This window comes from Sturnira hondurensis, unplaced genomic scaffold (genome assembly GCF_014824575.4).
Source record: "Sturnira hondurensis isolate 20B ecotype Veracruz unplaced genomic scaffold, ASM1482457v3 Scaffold0000880, whole genome shotgun sequence".
NCBI lineage: Eukaryota > Metazoa > Chordata > Mammalia > Chiroptera > Phyllostomidae > Sturnira > Sturnira hondurensis.
In genome coordinates this window covers 21,499,272-21,521,877 of record NW_028073511.1, presented here as the reverse complement: position 1 = coordinate 21,521,877, position 22,606 = coordinate 21,499,272, and positions in this window count along the sequence as shown.

Here is a 22,606-nt window from a genome sequence, read left to right as displayed (position 1 = left end):
ATCAGTTCTCCAAGTCTAATTGAGCTTAGTTTTTTTTTTTCTTTTTCCCATTTTGGATGTAGAAGTGAAGATACATGATAAGCTTCTCATAAAATTCCTGGTTGTTAGAAAGCTGAATCCCAAATCATCTCTTCCTGTTCCTGTGACTCACACATGAGATGCGGCAGTGAACTTGCGGGAGGCGCTCACACCCCAGAACCCAGGCCCCTGCCAGGCTAGTTTGGGTCAGCATCCCAGGGCAGCCATGGTGTCCTAGGGCTCTTCATTCATAAACAAGTGCTTTTTAAAAATAATATTAATTGTGAGGAGCTCTTTGAACCAGCTTTTAAAATCAGTTACAAAATACATAATAATACCAGGATAATGAGTTCAAGATCATGTATCATTCCAGTGGTTCTCCAAAGGTGGCCCCTAGACGAGAAGCATCGGCATCACCTGGAAACATGTTAGAAATGCTGATTTTTAGATCTCGCCCCAGACCCCTGAACTAGAGCCTCCGGGGGTGAGGGCCACCTCAGTCCTCTGGCGATTCTGATGCTGGCCGTCTGACTCAAGAGTTTCCAGAAAGCCACCCTCAGAAAGTGAAATGTTCCTAACTTTGAAGCTATCCAAGGAAAAATGCTGCAGAGTAAAGGTAATTAAAGAAAACCAAACAAACAAGAACCAGCAGAGGAAGGTAATTTAGAAGGAGATAATACTGGTTTGAATAAATGTATACTCCCTAAGTCTTACAGTATGCTCATGGTAAACTCTATAGTCTTGTGATACAAATTTAATACAAATGAATTCATGTTTCTCTTTTCTGAATTACTTTGTCTTTTCTCCAAAATATGTGCAGAAAGCAAGCCATGAAACTGGAAGCATGTTCAGCAGTAAAATGTTTTATTTCACACTTCATCATTGATCCTAAACACATTTTTATCCCCTTCACCACATTGTTCAGCCTCCTTTATAACGTTGCCGGCCACGGAACCCAATAGGCACAGACCCCCAAATTGGCAGGGTGGCACTTTATCCCCCCCAGTGCATGTAGCCCCTGTGGAGAGCACGGCAGGCTACAGCCACGCAGTGCAAGCCCCTGAGGCCCTCACTGGCCATTCCTATTAAAAGGTTATTTTAGTAGTGAAGAATCTCATACACATTTCTTAATTGCACAGTGGCTGATTTTTTAAAAGAAACAACTGACTTATTTGAAAATCCACTTTTAGGTATATTACTCCTCTTTCACAACACACAAATTCAGAATAATAAAAAGGAGGACAGTTTTGGTTTTAGTAAATAAGTGAATTCACAGCAAGATTACATAATTAAAAGAATTTTTGTCTTAACACAAGTGGTTCTAATTTGAAATTGTTCTAAATTTCTTTTTATATTGATTTATGTCCAGATTCCCACCCCCCCAAACACACAAAAAAACCCAGAGAAGCAAACAAATAAACAAACCCCAAACCCTCCTGTAGACACTGGGGAAGAACAAGCCTGCAGTCAGATGAGGCAGATCTCTTAGCTTCTGTGTCAGCAGCTTTGCACACTTGGATTAAAGGGGGAAGGGACTCTCTCCCAACTTTTGTGTTTATACGCCACAAGCAAGACAAAGTCTACTAACCAGCACTAACTGTACACATGTTTCTTGTTATTACCAAATAGATTATTGTCACCCTCGAAGAAATGTAAAACATGTTTCTTTCACTGAACAAAGTCTGGACACACTGAATGAACTTGTTTTGAAGTAAAAAGTGATGGGTTTTAATGACATGTCTTTTAGACTTTATTTCAATTATCTTTTTTAAATATCCTACTCTCTGGTTTCTAGGTGCTGGGGAAGTAATTTACTGTGAAGGCTCCCTTACCTTTTGTTAAATTCCAGTAGACGGTAAAGAGAACACATTTGCTCTGTGGGAGGAAAAGAAGATGCACGATGCAGAGATTTCACTGGTAAAAGAATCAGATCTTTGTCTTCCTCATTCCAACAAAATATTTTGTCATTAGGAAATGAGAAGGGTAACCTTCTCTCACATCAGACATGTCTTTATCACTGACAAAATCCAGGATGCCTGTTCTACTTTTACTCTAAAAAAAAAATACTAAAGAGAATAGGATGACAGTTACAAATCAGTTCAGGAAAAGTCAGCTGCCAGGCAAGCCTGAGACAGATTTCTAGGACACTATATTGCTCCTTTTTGTCCTAGGAAAATGCATAAAGCCAGAGGGAAACGTTAGGTTATCAAGTGGAATAATCTAGATTCTGAGCCAAGCCTGTCCCCATATAAGCACTGGTAACGTAGTACCAGTGATGCACCGCTGAATGATGGGGGTAGGTTCTGAGAAATGTGTCATTAAGTGATTTTACCCTGGTGCAAGAGTCACAGAGTGCACTCACACAAATGTAGATGCTATAGCCTACTACGCACACCTAGGCACCATGGCATAGCCTATTGTTCCTAGGATAAAAACCTACACAACATGATACTGTACAAAGCAACACAAGATTAGATCAAGGACAAGATAAAGTAATGCAATCAAGAGACACAGTAAACATAAAACGTATGAAACTGCTGCCAGCATAACACAGCACACTGTTTACAGCAAACATTTTATAATGAGTAGGAAGAGTTAATGCTAAAATAATAATAAAATGTAGTATAGTAAGTACATTAGCCAGTAACTTAGTCATTTCTTATCATTATCAAGCATTATGTGCTATACATAATTGTATATGCTATAGTTTTATGTGGCTGGCAGCACAGTAGGTTTGTTTGTACCAGCATCACTACAAACACACGAGTAATGCATTACGCTACAATGTTACCACAGCTATGATTATATTAGGCCATAGGAATGTTTCAGCCCCATTACAATCTTTAGGGGCCATATATGCTGCCCATAATTGACCAAAATCTTATTATGCAGTGCATGACTATATTTAAAAAAGATCATTAGCTTTAATGAGATGACCTTGAGAATCTGGCTGTCTTTAGATGTAGCTGAGCAAGAAAACCAATAGGTTAATTTGATTCTCAAACTTCATCAAGAAGTATCGATTATCTAGGTCTCTGTGTTAAGAAAGTCTGAGCTCCGTCAAGCTAGCATGAATAAAGGACTTTTAATCAGGGATGTCTATTGTTAACGGGAGAAAGAAAGGGTGATCATGTGCCAGGGGCTGTTTTTCCTAATAGGAAGGGAACAGCATATCCAACTAGCACTCAGATGTTGAATAAACATCTCAAACTCATCTGCCATAACCAAACTGAGAAGTTCAATCCTCCCCCCAGCCTCACTCTCACCCCCACAGTCTTCCCTACACCAGTTGAAAGCCTCATCCTTCCAGCTGCTCAGGCCAGAGACCACGGGGGGCATCTCTCCCTATCACCTCCAGCATCAAATCTCTCAGGACATTCAGCTGACTCAACTTTCAAAATAAATCCACAATCCACTGTTTATCACTCTAATAGTAGCTGCTTTAATCTCTTCTAGGAAACCAAGAAACACACACATACAATATATATGCAACATAAAAATCAAGATACATCTTTTAAAATTTTAAGTCATGTGCTTTGTTCTTTGGCCTATGGTAGCCTTTGCACAGGCTGTTCCCTCACCTGGAGTGTTTGTCCTTCTGTTTCATGCATCTGCAAGGTGCACACCCTCCACTCCTTCAAGCCCTTGTTCAAATTTCACTTTCTCAGTGAGAGCTACTTTGATTCCATGACAACCCCCCCCCCCAGAACCCTGATCTTTAACCTGATCTAATTATCATTAGCATTTATATATTAAAACATCATGTATTTTACTTATTCATTATGTTGTTTGTTGCCTCTCTTCTGTCACTAGAAGGTTTGCTTCACAGTGATGGGGATTTGGGGTTATTGTGTTTACTAATGGATCTCAAGTGCCTGGAATGAATGCTTAATATATGTTAGGCTTTTAATCAATATGCACTGCATGAATGAATAAATTATGTTCACATGTGAATGTGGAGGACTATAGTCAAGTGCTACGATGTATAGTAAAACTCTGAAATTGAAATGTTGAATACACATCCATACATAAAGACATACATCTAGATTTGTGTGATATTATTTCTTAGTTGTTTCTCTCTATCCAGTTTATAAAACTATGCTTGAAGAGATGAAACCTCAGTAGACTCATGTGAAATGATCTACATAAGTACTTCAAATAAAAAACAATGAAGAAAGAGATTTTATTAAACCCTTGAATTTCTACAGCTGCCTAAAATAAATAATTCTTTTCTTAGAAGTTTATTAAATGATGAGTCAACTTCCTCTTTTTTAGAATGCTTGCTCCCAAACTTTTACTGAGGCATATATTTTTAATCCATGGCTATAATAACAGAGTTATTAAATTAAATGAGTGAGTGAATTTAACATAATTATTGGGAGTGTATGAGAACTATATTTTCAACCACTTGGTTCAAGACTGCATTCTTTATTCAACTTTATCTTGATGATCAAATTCCCCTTTGCTGTAAGCTAAAGCTCTGGATCTTTTCTCCTACCTCTACAGAACTCGCCAGCAGACTCTATTAAAAAGCTACTGAAAAAAAATCTCATTTAAAAGTAGTTGAATTGTGTTGGTAGATCATTATGTTGTTTTTTAGTGCCCACCCTGCAAACTGGCCTTTGTAACGCCGTATCATTTTTGTGGAATGTGCCAAACAGTGATGTAATTAGGCATAACAAGCAGAAGACTGTCCGAAGACCTTTGTAACACAAAGGTCTTTCTCTTTTCTGGAGAAGTTGTAGCAAGGTTAAACTCTAAGCCCAGGTATCACTCAAAATCAATGAACACATTTCAAAGACACTCCCGGTGAAACAAGTTGGGCGCAGACTCCTTCTTCTTTAGTAAACGCCCCCTTGTGGCCAGAGCATGAATGACCACATGGACCTGGATTCCTGGTTGATGTAAACTTGCTGAGGATTCAGTAGCAATACTTGCATCTAATTAATCATGGGTTCCGCCACGCAGGGTAACCTCAGTGAAGGGAAAATTTAATGTATTCAATAGGCAAGTTTGAGTCGTAACACATAAAAATAACGTGTACTCATTCCACGGCTAATTAGAATAGTCTTTATAAGAACAGGCTCTAGAATCATACTCTACTCACGGTCGTATAAACCAATCACACCTATTCATAGAATACTGTGTGGGTTAAATGTGAAGAACCTAGCACAGCATTGGATGTGTAAACGCTTAACAAATGTTTGATATTGACATTATCTCACTCTTAATTCCAGTTTGTAAAATAGTTCCTTCTCAGGAAACCCTCTGGACTAGATCCTCCTCATCAAAAGGACAGAAAACTGCAAATCAACAGAAATTCAGGATAAGCTGGTTTTGGATCTGGAAACAAGCAATGTTTTTGCTTCAGGATAAAACCCATTCAGTTTTTCTGTAAATGAAACCTTATCTGGATCAAGTAAAGGTGCTAGAACCCAAAAGTTTAGGAAGCGTCTCTAGCAACATTAGCTGGTGCTATCAAAAATTATGCATTGTATTATAGGAAGGTAAATTGCTCCTTTATCTCATTTAAATTTATTAGGCACTAAAAAAGCCATAACTAAATATCCAGGCCCATTTAGCAATTTTATTTGTTTGTCCTAAGTTATACTGATTTGCTGATTTCAATACAAGTCAAGTCTGCTACATTGTTTGATGAACTAATATAGATCAACCTGGACTCTAAGCATGGTAAAAAATAAAAGATGCATGTCAATGTTGGAATAAGCACATAGGTACCAAAACATTAATATCCTTCAACTCCTGACATGTAAAATTATTCACATCTCTACTGGTTTTTAAAATAATTCCTTAAAGCTTTAGACACGCTTGATAACTGAGCTTAATATATGTGATAGAAGGAAATAAGCCACATGTGTGTTTCTCATTCTGAGACTCATGATTTTACTAGGTTAATTCACCACTCTTTTATGAAGGAATACTATGCACTCAGCTCTGTGCCACAGCGGCATTTGGGACAACAGAGATATGAAGGTCCCTGCCTTCAAGGAGATGAGAGTAACATGCAAAGAAATGATTTAAAATTGTCACCGGCATCCACAGTGGAAGAGATATTTACAGGGTACGTAAGCCTATTAAACAGCTCACTCTGTGTCAGAAGGACAAGCTGCATTTGGGCAAAAGAAAGATGGTTCATGGGAAAAATAAGACAATTCTGAAAAAATAAAGGCAAAGGGTCTTTGTAAGGTATGAGACTAGCCTGTGTGCATTAACAGTGGTAGGAAACAGGGGTCTTGAATGTTCTGCTTGGCTGGGACATAGCTTGTTGTTTTTGCTGTCATCATACTTTTGGATTTTGACCTAATACAACTGCTTTTAATCTAATAATTCTTTTGATTCTTAGTTCTGGCATTTTCTCAGAATATCACTTCATCAGTCCTATTCTTTTACATCTGAAGGGTCTGCATACAACAGTAAAAACAAAGTCTGGTATTCACCCCCAAACACACATCACTGTTGCACAATATTCCCTCGAGTCATTTACTGAAGCTTTAAACTTGAACAGCCATTTGTTCTGCTTCTCTCTGCAAAGTACTGTGAGACTTTGATTTTTAAATAAGCTTCTTTTCCCTCTCTCCCAGCTACATCTACTTGGAGTTCTGCATTGAATCTTCCCGCTGCATACTGAATGTGTCAAGTGGCGGTGAGCAGAGGGATAGGGTATTCTGGATGGGGAAAGCAGTTTGCAGAGGTTCTTTTCTCTATATGTTAATCTTCTTATCTTTAGGGCCACTTCAATAGGACCTGAACTTCTCTTATAGAAAGAGAAGAAGGAAGAAAAGGAGGTGGGGATGGAGAGAGGAAAGAGAGCAGGATAGGCCTAGATGAGAAAATTGGGTCCCACAAAGACAAGGAGCTATTTTACAAGGAAAACTACAATATGGGGACCAAAGCATTAATGCTTCAGACACCCTAAATGGCAAAAGGGAAAGGAGAGTTGTCCCCGCTGATCCTCAGAACATGTTTTGACCCTGGGAACATTGAGTACTAGAGTAAATAATCTGGTAACCCCCAAGTTTCCTGGCATTTGGAAACATAAGGAGTTAGTACCCTGAGAATAAAGATCAATAGCCTCAAAGATGTCAGAAGCTGCAATAACAGGAATGATAAAAAACATTGTTGAAATGACTCATGGAAAACAGAAAAAAATTGATTGGAAGAAATCAACCTATCTTCCAGCAGGATGTAATTACCAATAAACTGGTATTTCCATGCAGACAGTGGAATATTATTTAGTGCTAAAAAAAATGAGCCATCAAACCATGCAATTTCACAGAGGAAACTTAAGTGAATATTACTAAGGGAAAGAAAACAGTCTGAAAAGGCATGGCTATATGATTCCAGCTATACGGTGTTCTAGAAAAGGCAAAACTATAGAGACAACAAAAAGGTCACTGGTTGTAAGAGGCCAGGAAGAGATGAATAGGCAGAACCCAGAAAATATAGGGCATTGAAAATACACTGTATGATATTATAATGATATATGTATGTCATGTGCATTTGCCCAAACCCATAGAACACACAACGTCAAGAGTGAATGCTAAGGTAAACCATGGACTTTGGATGAATATAATGCTTCAGTGTAGGTTCATCCTTGGTAAGAAATGTGCCACTTTGGTGAGTGATGTTGGTAATGGGAGAGGTTATGTGTGTGCGGAAGCAGAGGGCATACGGGAAATCTCTGTACCCCCCTATGAATTTTGTGGTAAACCTAAAACTGCGCTAAAAATATGAAAGAAAAAGGTAGGTTGGAGATGATAAGTATAAGAGAATTGTGTACAAACATGTGAGAACCCCCCTGATATTTTCAAAACTAAATGGGAAAAATTCCAGAGAGGGGGTTGACTGTATTACACTACTTGTAGAGGAAAAATTTATAAAATTCTACTTATGAATATAATATCACTGATACCCATAAGCAGGCGAGGCTTTAAGACATCTAGGCCACATATTTTTATAACAATAAGAAAAGTGAAAATAATGATTAAAATATATTGTACAGCTATTATGTGGGAGAATCACAAGGATTTTAGGTACATTTGACCTTGAGAAGAATACCTGAAGATGATATCATCCTTCCTGTGATTCACCTGAAAGAATGAGACACAGGCACATCGAGACTTTTGCTTCTTATCATACAGAAAGTAAATAGCAGAGCTAAATTGGAGCCTAGGTTATCTTACCTTAAAGCTTCTGCTTTTTAAAATAAGATAGGGAGGCTCAGATGTGATTTAGTTTCCACTTTATTTAATTTTTTGTATCGGTGTTCAGTTACAGTTCTCCCATTTTTCCCCACTGCTGTCTCCTGCCCTGCTCTCCAGTCAATCCCACCCCCTACTCTCTAGGCCCATGGGTCCTCTATTCGTGCTCCTGGGCTGGCTCCTTCCCCTTCTTTCCCTTGTTATCCACCCGCCCTCCCCCCCTCCCCCCTCCCCGCTCCCTTCTGGTCATTGCCAGTGTATTCTTTATTTCCAAGTCCCTGGTTCCACTTTGCTCATTTGTTTGTTTTATTGTAGGTTCCACTTATAGGTGAGATCATATGGCATTTGTCTTTCACTGCCTGGTTTATTTCACTTAGCATCATGCTCTCCAGTTTCATCCATGGTGTTGTGAAGAGTAAGCATTTATTCTTTCATTCTGCTGCATAGAATTCCATCGTGTAAATGCACCACAGTTTTTTGATCCACTTGGTTACTAATGACCACTTATGCTGTTTCCATCACTTAGCTATTGTAAATAATGCCGCTATGAACATTGGGGTGCATAGGTTCTTTTGAATTGGTAATCTGGAGTTCTTAGGTAGAATTCCAACAGTGGGATCCCTGGAATGAAAGGAAGTTCCATCTTTAGTGGGGGGGTTTTGAGGAAATTCCATAGTGTTTTCCATAGTGGCTGCACCAGTCTGCATTCCCACCAATTGTGTACTAGGGATCCCTTTTCTCCACAACCTCTCCAGCACTTGTTTTTTGTTGATTTGTTAATGATGACCATTCTGACTGGTGTGAAGTGATGTCTCATTGTGGTTTTAATTTGCATCTCTCTGATAGCTAGCGATATTGAGCATCTTTTCATGTGTCTCTGGATCCTCCGTGTGTCCTCCTTGGAGAAGTGTTTGTTCAGATCCTTTGCCCATTTTTCCCCAATTTTTTTATTTAATTATTTTTCAAGTACAGTTTTCTGTCTATTACTCCCATCCCCTCCCACCCCCCGTGCTCCCCTCCTCCCTCCCATTTGCACCCTTTGTCCATTTTTTTAATTGGATTGTTTATCTTCCTGGTGTAGAGTTGTGTAAGTTCACATATTTTGGTGAGAAAACCCTGCAAAAGGTATCATTAGCAAATACGTTTTCCCATATGGTTGGTTCCCTTTCTATTTTGTTGATGTTTTCTTTAGCTGTGCAGCTTTTTAGTTTGATGAAGTCCCATTTGTTTATTCTTTCCTTTATATCCCTTGCCCTAGGGAATGTATCAGTAAAAATAGTGCTAGGTGAGATATCTGAAAATGTCTTGCCTATGTTCTCTTCTAAGACTTTTATGATATTGTGACTTATATTTAAGTCTTTTATAAATCTTGAGTTTATTTTGGTGTATGGTATAAGTTGTTCTAGTAGGGGGTCCAGAGAAATGAGGCCATCAGTCCCCAAAACTTAGCAAAGAGAACACTCTCAATTCTTTCCAAAGCCACCAAATTAAGTCTGCCAGGTTTATCAAATAAAAATACAGATGCCCAATTAAATTTGAATTTCAGACAGGAATGAATATTTTAGTATAAATATTGTATGTACCAAATATTTCATACTAATTATTTATTTGCTATTTATCTAGAAGGCGAATTTATCTGGATATCCTTTTTCTATCTGGCCAGCCATATTAAATACAAAAAATTGTGGTATTCACAGTATTTATTTGTATTTAGCACATTAAAAATGAAGAAAAGTCAGAGTCAATAGTCCAGTGCATATGACTATTTCTTCAAAGAATTAGATACTAAGGCTGTTTTTACTAAAATCAGCTCGCAAATATGTTCAGAATTTTCTCTGAATTATTGAGATCTACACAACAGAACACATACTGAAAAAAGCCTTCACAGCAGCTTTAGTTTTCCTGTCTACTCATTCTAAGCTATTCTGAGAATTCTCTAGCATGTTATTCACTCTGAAAACAGAAACAAGGGAAATAATTGGTTTTACTGAAACCAGTGTTTGTCAATTCGGGCCCAGCTACTGTCATTACTTTATCCCACACTGAACCCAGCTCCTTCTTAACAGTCTAGACAAAAGATAAAATCATGCATCTGACAGACACTATAGCAACAGGGAAACTTTATGCTTTTGGAATGTTAAATTGATAAGTCTGATATGCAGCTAAGAAACTGGGATTCACTCTGGCCTTTGGGGCTCGGTTGGAGCATCACCCTGTATACAAAAATGTTGGGGGTTCGATTCTCCACCAGGGCACACACCTAAGTTGCAGGTTCAATCTCCAGTTGAGGCATATATGGGAGGCAACCAATCAATGTTTCTCTCTCACAACAATGTTTCTTTCTTTCTCTCTCTCTGCTCCCCTGCTCTTCCTCTCTAGAATCAATAAACATATTTAAACAAAAAAAGAAAAAAGAAAAAGAGAAACTGGGATTCCTACTGACTTCCTAAAATGTAAGAATGTCTGATGTACTCAAAATCCTAATTTAGATCTTATGCAGTCAGCCTCTTTGTTTTTATTTTCCTGGCATGTTTGGGTCTCAATACACTTAAACAATTGAATCATTCCAGAATCACCATACCATCTGCCATGAATGTGAATTCCCCGGTGGGTGACTGCATAAGTCAGCTACATTTCCTGACTCGATCTTCCCCTTGAATTTGTGTTATGATGCTGTCCAACTTCTTTATCCTCTGTATAAAGAGTAGAGCATCAGTGTTAAGAGCCTGGGTGCTGGGGCTACTGTTTGGTATTAAATCTTGACTGTGTTGTGACGTGCATGTGTGACCAAAGCAAATCACTTTGATTTACCTTGCTAGAATTATTGGGGAGATTAAAGAGGACTTAGAAGAGTGCTAGGCAAATAATAACTTCTGATACACAATATTTATTTTATTTATTTAGCAAAAATAGTCCTATTACATGTAATATTGTACAAAGACAAATGCCAATTATTGGCCTGTGACTGGTAGCAGCATTTGAAACAATTCTGGGTCCTGTTTCTTTAATGGTAAGATGAAGAAATTTAAGAAACAATCCTTAAATCATATTAAGATAATGTATGATCCTTAATTATAATTGTTATTGATCATTGAGAGGCATTTTTGGAAGATGTTTTACATGGTGAAAAGCTAAACCAATTCAGCAGTCACTTTGGGAAATTGGGAGAAGGTACTAAAGCTAAATTCTCCCACTCAGTGAGTACATTTTCATCCTAGTCCTCCAAGATATAATCATTTTCCAGCATATTGTCATTTGTGAGAGCCCAAACAGATGTAGAAAATACTATCTGGTGAAGTTGCTGAACCAATAAGAAGAGAAAACAAAGACTCCAAGAGGCATAGTGCCTTTCTCGCATTCAGTCAGCAAGTTAGAGCCGGTGGTCGACACCACCCCTAAGGCCCCCAAAGATCCTGTCTCCCTGATATTCCAGGCCCTTACATATTGAATGGGCTCAACCTGGTGATTTGCTTCTGAGTCTCTTTCCCCCTCCCTCCCTCTCTTCCTCCTTCTCTCATTATCCACCTCTTCATTCACTCTCTTAAAAGCTGCTTCTAAGTCATGAGCAACGAAATGAATAGACTTAGTCAGCAAGGAAGTGAAACCTCCTGCCAACAGCCATGTGAGTGGTTCTGCAGCCACTTCCAAGCCAGTCAAGTCTTCAGATGAATGGTGCCCTGAGCATGAGCTTGACGACAGCCTCGTGAGAGACTGTGTCACAACCATCCAACTAAGCTGCTGCCAAATTCCTAGCCCCAGGAACTATGAAATAATACTTGTTTTGTTCTTTTGAGCTACTAATTTGGATAAATTTATTATGCAAAAATTACATAAATAACACAGACAGAGTGGTTGCTGAGCAGGCAGAAATTTTTCTAACTAAAGAGAGGAATAACCATTGTTTGTTCCTAAGTTTTCACAACAGGCCTGAGCAATAACATAAAGTTGAAATTATTACTTTAACAATTCAACTATGAGTTCAAATCAGTTCTAAATTAAAATTGTTATTTCAAATGGGCGTATTATTTAGCTTAAGGAAAAGAAACCACTTATAACACTTATTTAGCAACAATCCTTGGCCACAATTAGTATTTACTCAGGCTCAACCTAATCAGGACTGACCTCAAATGCACCCATCCTCTTTAGGGTGGATAAACATTTCTGATGCAGCAGGTGATGCAGCAGGTGATGCAGCAGGTGATGTACCAGGTGCAGCAGGTGATGACAATTCTTGCAAACAGTATGCACAGGTGGATTGAAATCTTTTTTTAGGATTTTATTTATTCATTTTAGAGATGATAAAAGGGAGGGAGAAAAAGGGAAGGAAACATCAATGTGTGGTTGCTTCTCATGTGCCCTCAACTGGGGACCTGGCCTGAGACCCCGGCATGTGCCCTGACTGGGAATCTAACTGGTGACCCTTTGGTTTGCAGGCCATCCCTCAATTCATTGAGTCACACTATCCAGGGCTGGATTCTTTATATTGTGACAACAAAACCCAGATCAAGGAGCTCCATCTTTCTTTCTGCTGCATAATATTCCATTGTGTAAATGTAACATAGTTCTTTGACCCACTCATTTACTAATGGGCACTTCCAATACCTGACTACTGTAAATTGTGCTGCTATGAACATTGGGGTGCATAGGTTCTTTTGATTGGTGTTTAAGGATTCAGCACGGATGGATCTGGAGAGCATTATGCTAAGTGGAATAAGCCAGGTGGTGAAAGACAAATACCATATGATCTCACCTATAAGTGGAAACTAATCAACAAAACAAACAAGTGAGCAAAATATAACCAGAAACATTGAAACAAAGAACTGACATTAAGTAGGGGGAAGGTGGGCAGGAATAATGGGGGGAAAAGGGGAAGGGCCATCAAGGAACATGTATAAAGGACACATGGGCAAAACCAAAGGTGGGTAGGATACAGGATGGGAGGTGGGGATGGGTGGGGCAGGGGGGAGTGGTGGCAGTAAAATGGAGACAACTGTACTTGAACAACAATAAAAAAACAAAAAACAAATCTTAGTACTTAAAATAGATTATATTTTACAGACAGAAAGTTATTCGCATAGCAATCTTTTCCTGTAGGTCAGTATTTTAATCTTGGCTTTACACTGTGAGGAAATACAAGTATACTAAATAGTTGATCCCAGGTTATTAAAAATATATAAGGCTTAGACAAGCATCCAAATGAAGGTAAAGATAAATTTATGCTGAGTCCAAGGGGCATTATGGGAAAAACCTCCCCAAAGTAGATTTTTATGAGGTCTGAGAGACTTTAAGCCCTTTCCAAAGCTAGCTATGACTTCCCAGATAGAACACACATGAATTTGGATAAGGAGTGAGCTAACTTCTGGTACAAAAAGCTTCCCGTAGTAATGAGAATCAAAGCCAAAGGAGTCACATGCTGTGTAAGTGCCATGGTTCTCAAGGGAAGGGGCCGTGGTGATGACAGCATGGAGTCTACATTCACATTGTCTTCCTAGTATCACCAGCTTGGATTGGCTTTCAGATCCCATGAATAACAGAGGAGACTTCAATAAAATATAAAACTGCTGTCTCATTAAGAACCCTGCCAAATATTGTGAGCACTGTCTTGGGACTCACTTAGCACAGTTGAGTACTAAGGACAGAGAGCTTTTTATTGGGATTATTTATTTCTCCTGTCTCAAAAACTAGCCTACAGAGAGTGACACTAAGAACACTCAGTGTTTTGCAGGTGCATCCAGTAGGGGGTCAGTGGCACCCAGCGGGGAGCACAGTATACGCTTACACCACCAATGTGCCTGCTCGGGATGCCCTCTGCAGCACTGCAGTGCCCAGAGTGCAGTGCGACCCCCAGCCAACGGGGACTATTTTGTGAGCAAACTCGAAGCAACCTCTGGAGACTCCCAGGAACAGTTTGGAAGTGGAGCCTGTGTAAGGGGGAGACAAGGGCTAGTGAATTCCAAGTTACACTTGCTGTAACTGTGGAAGTGTTCATGGACTGATTAGACCTGGGGGGTGTCAGGTTTCATGAACAAATGTATATTTAAGACAAAGTTGAGGGAGAAAGAAGAAAAATATTTTCTCAGAGTGGGGTGGATAGACACAGCTAACAGGTGTAAGCATTGCAAGTACAAAGGCACAATGCTTAGTCACTTCACATTACTGTCTAGTATGCAGTATACTTCTACTATACAGAGATGCTACATTATTTTAGTTTTCTATTGCTGCTCTAAAAAAGCACTACAAACTGAAGCTTCTTAAAGCAACACAAATGATTATACAATAGGTCTGGAAGTCAGATACACAAAATCAGTTTCTTTAGGATAAAAATCGAGGTGTTGGAAGTCCTGGATCCTTGCTGAAGCCCTAGCACCAAATCTATTCCATTGCCTTTTCAGCTGCTAGAACTTGCCTACATTTGTTGGCTTGTGGCCCCTTGCTTCATATTCAGAGTAGCACCCTCTCTCCTCTGCGTCTTCTGCTTCCATGTTTACATCTTCCCTCCCTAATTTTGATCCTCTTGCCTCCTTCTTATGAGGACCATTGTGATCAAGTTGGTCATATGGATCATCTAGCATAATCTTTCCATCTCAAGACTGAATCACATCTGCGAAGTTCCTTTAAGGTTGTAAATTAACCTACTCACAGGCTCTGGGGATCAGAGCATAAACAAACATCTGTGGGGGTTCATTATTCAGCCTGCCAAGTGTATGTATATGAGCCATGAATTTATACTTTAAACCAAATTTCATCTTCTTCCTTTTTTTTGGTCTCTTTACCATAGTAAAATTTTTCTTGTTCATGTATCCTAGTTTGCCTTACATATTTGGGCTTTTTATAGCAATTTGACTGAGTTCAAAATTGTTATATTTGGATTTATCTTACAGAGAAAAAATGTGTTAAATTGGATCTTTGCGAGATCATTCAACAGAATTTATTTAATAAGTGACTATTAAAATATCTATTTTGTTTCTTATTTATTAGGATAAATATAAGTTGTGCTACACAAGGCACCACACACAATTGAAGAAAAGGCAAATGCTGCCATTGGTATACATGCAGTTTTAATAACTTTGAAGTTACCAGGTAGAAAGAAAAATAAAGTATTTTAAGGAGGCATAACAGAGGACCACCAAGAAGACCTTGGCCTATACAGTGCTATTTAATTTAGTTGCACAATAGGCAATTTTTGATCATCTTTGTACACCAAAGTGCTCAGTATTAGAGACACACAATGTAAATATTAGGAGGTCTCCATCTCTTAGAGCCACACCTGGCTCAGACACCAAAAAAGAACATTAGAGAGCAGGAAGAAGGTGATGATCACAAATGTAATAACAATGGCACACACTTATATGGTACCCGCTGTGTGTCAGGTGCTATTCTAAGTGCATTGCACGTGTTAGTTTATTTAATAGAAAAGACACTAATACTGAGATTATTTATGAGTTTAACTCTCTGAAGCTACCTATTTGGACATCTTGCAGATTATGTCACACAGGCTGTCTTATGCCTCAGATTTCTACCTCATGACTTCACATCCTGGAATTTTCTAGGTCTTTGTATGTAAGCTGTAACAATTTTAGTAACAGAGATGATTCCTAAACATCTTAAGTTACTTACAATACACTCATTCCCATCTCTTTATGTAAGCAGTCCTATCAAATCCAAGAAAAGGGTAATCCTTAGATAACAAATTATAGACCCACTACTGATCAAAAAAAAATTGTTTTTCTCAATGGGAGTTCTAAAAATAAAAGTGTTCCTTTTATTTCACCTAACATTTTTTAAGAATCTGCACCTTCAAAGTTGATTTTAATGATTCCTAATCTATGCAACAGGGACCTTAGGATTTGGCCCTAACTCTTTCACTAACTAGCTATTGTGATTCTGGATGTATAGCCACGTTAGCTATGACTGTCTTCATTGGAAATATCAGTGTTTGTACAAAACGGTCTCCTCCAACTTTAACACGTCCATTAGGCTATTTCCTGCAACTGGATGTATAAAGCTTTGGGGAGAATTTAAAATTAAAACCCTCTTTTAAATACTATATCTGATTTATTATTAACTCGGCGATTTTTCTAAGGGTACACTTGTTTTCACTAGCCTAGAACAAAAGATATTATTTCTGAAATACGAAATGCCATGAGAATCATCGAAATGCCAACTCAGTGAGTACACAACTATAAGTCTCCCACTGACGAGCCTACATTTTAAATGTAATTGCTCTCTTTTCCAGTGTGGTTTCCCCGTATCACTGCTTTCTGAACATAATAACATCATCTTCATTCATTATAATTATACGTAATCTGCCAGCAGTGATGATTTTTCCTTCTTCATTATTAACTCTTTATATTTTTTTGGTTTTAATTAACCTCCCTATGTGCAGTATGCTTAAAACTTATGATAGTCTTCACTTTGCAAAAGCTCTGCTTTCAAGGAGACCTATATATGTTTTAGACCAAAAAAAAAAAAAAATCCACTACTCAGATCTCATTCTAACACTTCAGCTTCTGTCCAAACCAGCCACACCTTCAAGTGTTTTTATCTCTCTCATTTCAATAGACCCATATAAAAGAAATCCCCTCTTTAGTAATCTGGCCCTGCTTCCTGAGCTCTTTTCAAAGGACCACACTCTAATCTGCTAGCACTAAGGTAACTACATAACATTACTGTGGATGAAAATCTGGCCAATTACACATTTTCACATCAGGATGATTAAGTTTCAAGTAATTGCTCAATTTTTGCATAACATGAGCTATTAACATGGTTTATCACGTAGTGTGCCAGAATTGAATTTTCATCTGAGGGGTTATTTAATAATGGCATTGAAATAAAAATTGAAATCTCTAGACCCTGAGCAATATCACTGCTTTTACATGGTCGGCAGTCTGTAATAGGCTATTAGATAAGAGATAGTAACATATTCTGGAAGAGTAGGCCCATTGACAATGAATAAAGGGCATGCTTTTACTTTTGCTTCACAAAGTATAATCTTTATTAAAAGATTACAGTCTTTGGAGATCCAATAAGGTGACAGAAGAGGCGGAAACCAAATTCACCTACTCCCAGGACCAATCTAGAATTACACTTAAAATACAGAGCAATAAACCTGAATATTCAACTAAAGACTAGCTGAAGAGAAGTCTTAGAGCCAAGGATTTATGGAAGAAGCCACATCGAGTCTGATAGGAAGGGTGGAGATGCAAAAAGGGCCGTTCCCATGGGCAACAGCTGAGGTTCTGGAGGAACATCTCAGCTGCAGGGGCCTGTGGTGTCTAAACCCCAAGCCAGGCTCCCAGCCCAGAGTTAGGAAGAGGTGCCCACATGATATTTGTCTGTGAAAATTGATGGGGATTCTGTCTGCCAGGGAGAGATGGGAGTTGGCTAGAGACACAGGCCCCTCTTAAAGGGCTCACACATGAAATGTTGTTTGCAGCCACCCACCTTGTGGTTCTGGCAGAGGAAGGCTAGAGCAGACTAGAGTCATGTGAGGAGAGACAGGTTTGTCGCTCCAGGAAGAGAGCTGAAGGGACAGCTGCTACGGTCCCTGTGCCGAGTCCTCCTTCCACACCCCAGAGGCCATCTTCATTGAGTGGAGCACTCCCTTCCATACAGCACCAGCCTGGGGGAAAGCAATAGCCTCTGGACTCCCTATTATGTGGCCCTGCAGAGCTCGTGTCCTGCTGAATAAACAGTCAGCTCCCTGGGTCAAGGTATAGAAGTCTGGGCAGACTCAGGCAGTGTCAGTGACATAATTGTGTGATTTGGGGTTGGGGGCTATTACCCCCGCATTCCATTGAATCAGACTTGTGCCTCCCCCTCATAGGAGACCCTCCAGCCCCATTCCCTGATTTCCTAGTGGCCTCACTCTCCTGACTTCTGGTGGTCCCACCGTGCAAGTCTCTGAGCAGTGTCTGGAACACACTGAACTGTGTGGTTCTGGAGTGGGGCTATTCACTCCACCTTCCCCCAAACCTGACTAACACCTTGTACTTACTAGAGATCCACTAGCCCCATCTTGCTGACTTCTGATGGACCAGCTCTACTAGGGTTAAACTTCTGGCAGAATCTGAGACAGACTGAGTTGTGTGGCTTTTCCCCTTTGCATGTAGGACCCGTGTAATGCCCTCCCTTTATAAGGCCAAATCTTGGTCTGTTATGGCCTTATAAACTCAGCTGGCCTCACCCTGATGACTCCCTGAGACCTTGCCCTACGAAAAAGATGTACAAGAACCCAGTGGATGGGAGCTAAACATGGTATACCTTGGGACAATTGGTGATTGACCACAGACCCAGCAATGCCACTGAGTTTGAACCTATACCAGTCTCATAAACAAAACTTACCCCTACTTGGTGATTCACTAAAAATCCACCTCATGCAAATTGAGTACCATTAGAGGGTCTTTCAGTGACTGAGCCTCATAGGCTGCAGGAAGACAGAAGTAAGTGAAGGGGGGGGGGGTCTTAGGGTTTCTTAAGACTTTAGCAGACCAGCCCCTGACCTTGTGCTGGTAAAAGTCAGCATTGTCCTTTCACACGTATCCAGGTACAGAGAGGAGAGGCAGCCACAAACTATGGATTGCTTTCTAACTCCAAACAGATTGCCCAGGGATAGTCACAAACAGATCTGACACCAGTTTGCACCAAAATCTCTCCCAAGAGGCCCCAGAACAAACACACACAGTGGCCAGATCCATACAAATCAGAACAAAATCCAATTAGCTTCACAAGCACCATATTCAAAGGGATATTTCAGCAGGCCCCAGACCAAACTGAGACAAATTTCACTTCATGCAATCAGCACCTGCCAGCAATTCACATGTGGTGATCAGGATTCATTCCTACAGTAGGCCAGCGTGAGGGTCAAATCCACACATGATTGGACAAATAGCAATTAGCAACAGGAGGGTCTATATAACCCACAAAAACCAACGTTCCTGAGCACCCAGCTCAGGTGATCCAGGAGATTGTGCCACTGGGCCCCGAAGTGCACCTACTACATAAAGCCATCCTACCACGACTAGGAGTCACAGCAGATCTACTTGATAAGTAGAAGCAAATGCAGAGAAGTAGCCAAAATGGAAAGAAAAAGAAACAGGACTCAAATGAAAGGATAAGACAAATCTCCAGAAAAACAGCTAAATGAAATGGAAGCAACCAATTTATCAGATACAGAGTTCTGAAACAGATATAAAGATGCTCAAGGAACTTAGTGAGAACTACAACAGTGTGTGTGGGGGGTATAGAAACCATTAACAAAAAAATGGGTCAGAAATGAAGAATACAATATCAGAATGGACCCTGATTGGTGTGGCTCATTTGGGTGGGTGTAGTCTCACAAAGTGAAAGGCTGCCAGTTTGATTCCTGGTCAGGGTACATGACTGGGTTGTGGTTTAACTCCCAGATAGGGTGCTTATGAGAGGTGCCAAACAATGTTTTTCTTGCACTGATGTATCTCTCTTCTCTCTCCTTATCTTTCCCCCTCCCTAAAAATAAAATAGTTAAAAATATCTGAAATGAAGAATACATTAGAATAAATAAAAATTTGGTTAGATGAAACAGAGGGTTAAATAAATAATTTGGAAGACAAAGTAAAAAACACTCAATCAAAGAAGCTAATGATAAACAATAACAACAATAATAATAACTGAATGTACTTCAAGGGAAATTTGAGACAACATGAAGCATAACAACATGCACATCATTAAGTCTTGAGAATATGAAGAGAGAGAACTGGAGATAAATAATCTGTTTGAAGAAATAATAACTGAAAACTGTCTTAACCTGATGAAAGAAAAAGACACATAAATCCAGAAAGCATGGAGACTCAATAAGATGAATCTGAAGAGACCCACACCAGGACATATCATAATTAAAATGCCAAAGGTTAAAAACAAAGACAGAATCTTAAAAGCAGCAAGAGAAAGATAGTTACCTACAAGGAATCTACCATAAAACTGTCAGCTGTTTTCTCAACAGAAATATTTTAGGACAGAAAGGATTAGCATGAAATATTCAAAGTAACAAAACACAAGGACCTACAACTAAGACTGCTTTACCATTCAAATCTGAAGGAGAAATAAGGAGCTTACCAGACAAGAAAAATGTTAAAGGGGTTGATTACAACTAAAACAATATCACAAAAAGTGCTAGAGGATCTTCAAAAAAAAGAAGAAGGAGGAAGAGAAAGAAGAGGAAGAGGAGAAGAAGAACAGAAGAATATAATTTTAAAATGACAAAAAATACTCATCTATCAATAATTAATTTAAATGGCCCTGGCTAGTGTGGCTCAGTGGATTGAATACTAGTCTGTGAACCAAAAGGTCACTGGTTCGATTCCCAATCAGGTCAAATGCCTGGATTGCAGGCCAGGGCCCCAGTAGGGGACGCGTGAGAGGCAACCACACATTGATGTTTTTCTCCCTCTCTCCCTTCCTTTCTCTCTGTCTAAAAAAAATTTCAGACTATAAGATGCAACCTCCAAATTTGGGAGGAATAATAGTTGTTAATGCTGGTGTTGAGTTCTGTTTACATGTATATTGGTGAAATATTAAGTTATTTATATTATTAAATATTTTACCACATTTTTTGCTTCAATTTTTTTCTATTTTCCTCCTCTAAAACTTAGATGAGTCTTATGATTTGAAAAATATGATACATGCTAAAATCCTCAACCAAATATTAGCAAACTTGATCCGACAATATATTAAAAAGATCATACACTATGATCAAGTAGGCTTTATTCTGGGGATGCAATGTTAGTATACTATCTGTAAATCAATCAACATGATATACTACATAAAATGAAAGATAAAAATCACATGATTGTATCAATAGACACAGAAATAGTATTTATTAAATAATAGCAACACTTAATGATAAAATTAAAAAAAACCTCTCAGCAAAGTGGGAATAAAGGGAATTTACCTCAACATAATAAAGGCCATACACAACAAACACACAGCCAACATCATACTTGTGCAAAAACCCCTAAAAACCTTTCTTTTAAAATAGAGAACAAGAAAAGGTTATTTGCTTTCACCACTCTTATTCAACATAGTATTGAAAATTCTAGCCATAGCAATCAGACTAAAGAAGAAATAGAAAGTACCCAGATTGGAGAGGAAGAAGTAAAACTGTCATTATTTTCAGATAGCATGATACTGGAGATAGAAAACCCTAAATATTTAACCAAAAAACTACTGGAACTGTTAAGTTAATTCAGTAAAATAGCAATACACAAAATAAATATCCAGAAATCAGTTGCATGTTTTACACTAATAATAAACTATCAGAAGGTGAAACTAAAAAAGTAATCTTATTTAAAATTGCATAAAAAAACACCTAGGAATAAATTTAACCAAGGATGTAAAAACCTGTACTCAGAAAATTATAAGATGCTGAAGAAAGAAGTTCAAGACAATGCAAATAAATGGAAGCACATATGTGTTTATAAATAGGAAGAATCAACATTGATAAAATGTCTGTATTTCCTAAAGCAATCTATAGAGTCAACACAATTCCTATCAAGATACCAGTGATGTATTTCACAGAACTAGAACAAATACTCTAAAAACTTACACGGAAAACAAAACCCTGAAATAGCCAGAGCAGTCTTGTTAAAAAACAGAGTTGGAGAAATCAGGCCACCTGAAATCAAACTAAATGACAAGACCATAGTAATCAAAACGACATTGTACTAGCCTAACAACAGACATATAGTCAATGGGATAGGATAACAAGCCTACAAATGAACTCACACCTTCATGGTCAATTAATATTTGGCAAAGGAGGGAAAAACATAAAATGGAATAAAGACAGTCTGTTCAATAAATGCTTTGGGGGAAATTGGACACAAAATATATACCACCTTTTTACATCAAACACAAGAATAAATTCAAAATGTATTAAAAGCTAAATATAAGACTTGAAACCATAAAAACCCTATAATAAAACATAGGTTGTATTATCTTAGATATTTATCTTAGCAATGTTTTTTCTACTATATCTCCTAGGGCAAGGGAAACAAAAGAAATGTAAATTATTGGACTTCATCAAAGTAAAAAGATTTGCCCAGCAAAGGATGCCATCAACAAAATAAAAAGACAAACCACCTTGAATATGGGAAGAATATATTCATCAATGATACATCTGAGAACGGGTTAATTTCTGAAATACATAAAAAACTTACAAAGCTCAACACCAAAAAGCCAAACAATCCCATTAAAAATGGGCAAAAGACCTGAATAGGCACTTCTTCAAAGATGAAATATAGCTGGCCAATAGACATATGAAAAGATGCTCAATGTCACTAATCATCAGAGAAATGTAAATTAAAACCACAATGTGATATCACCTCACACAT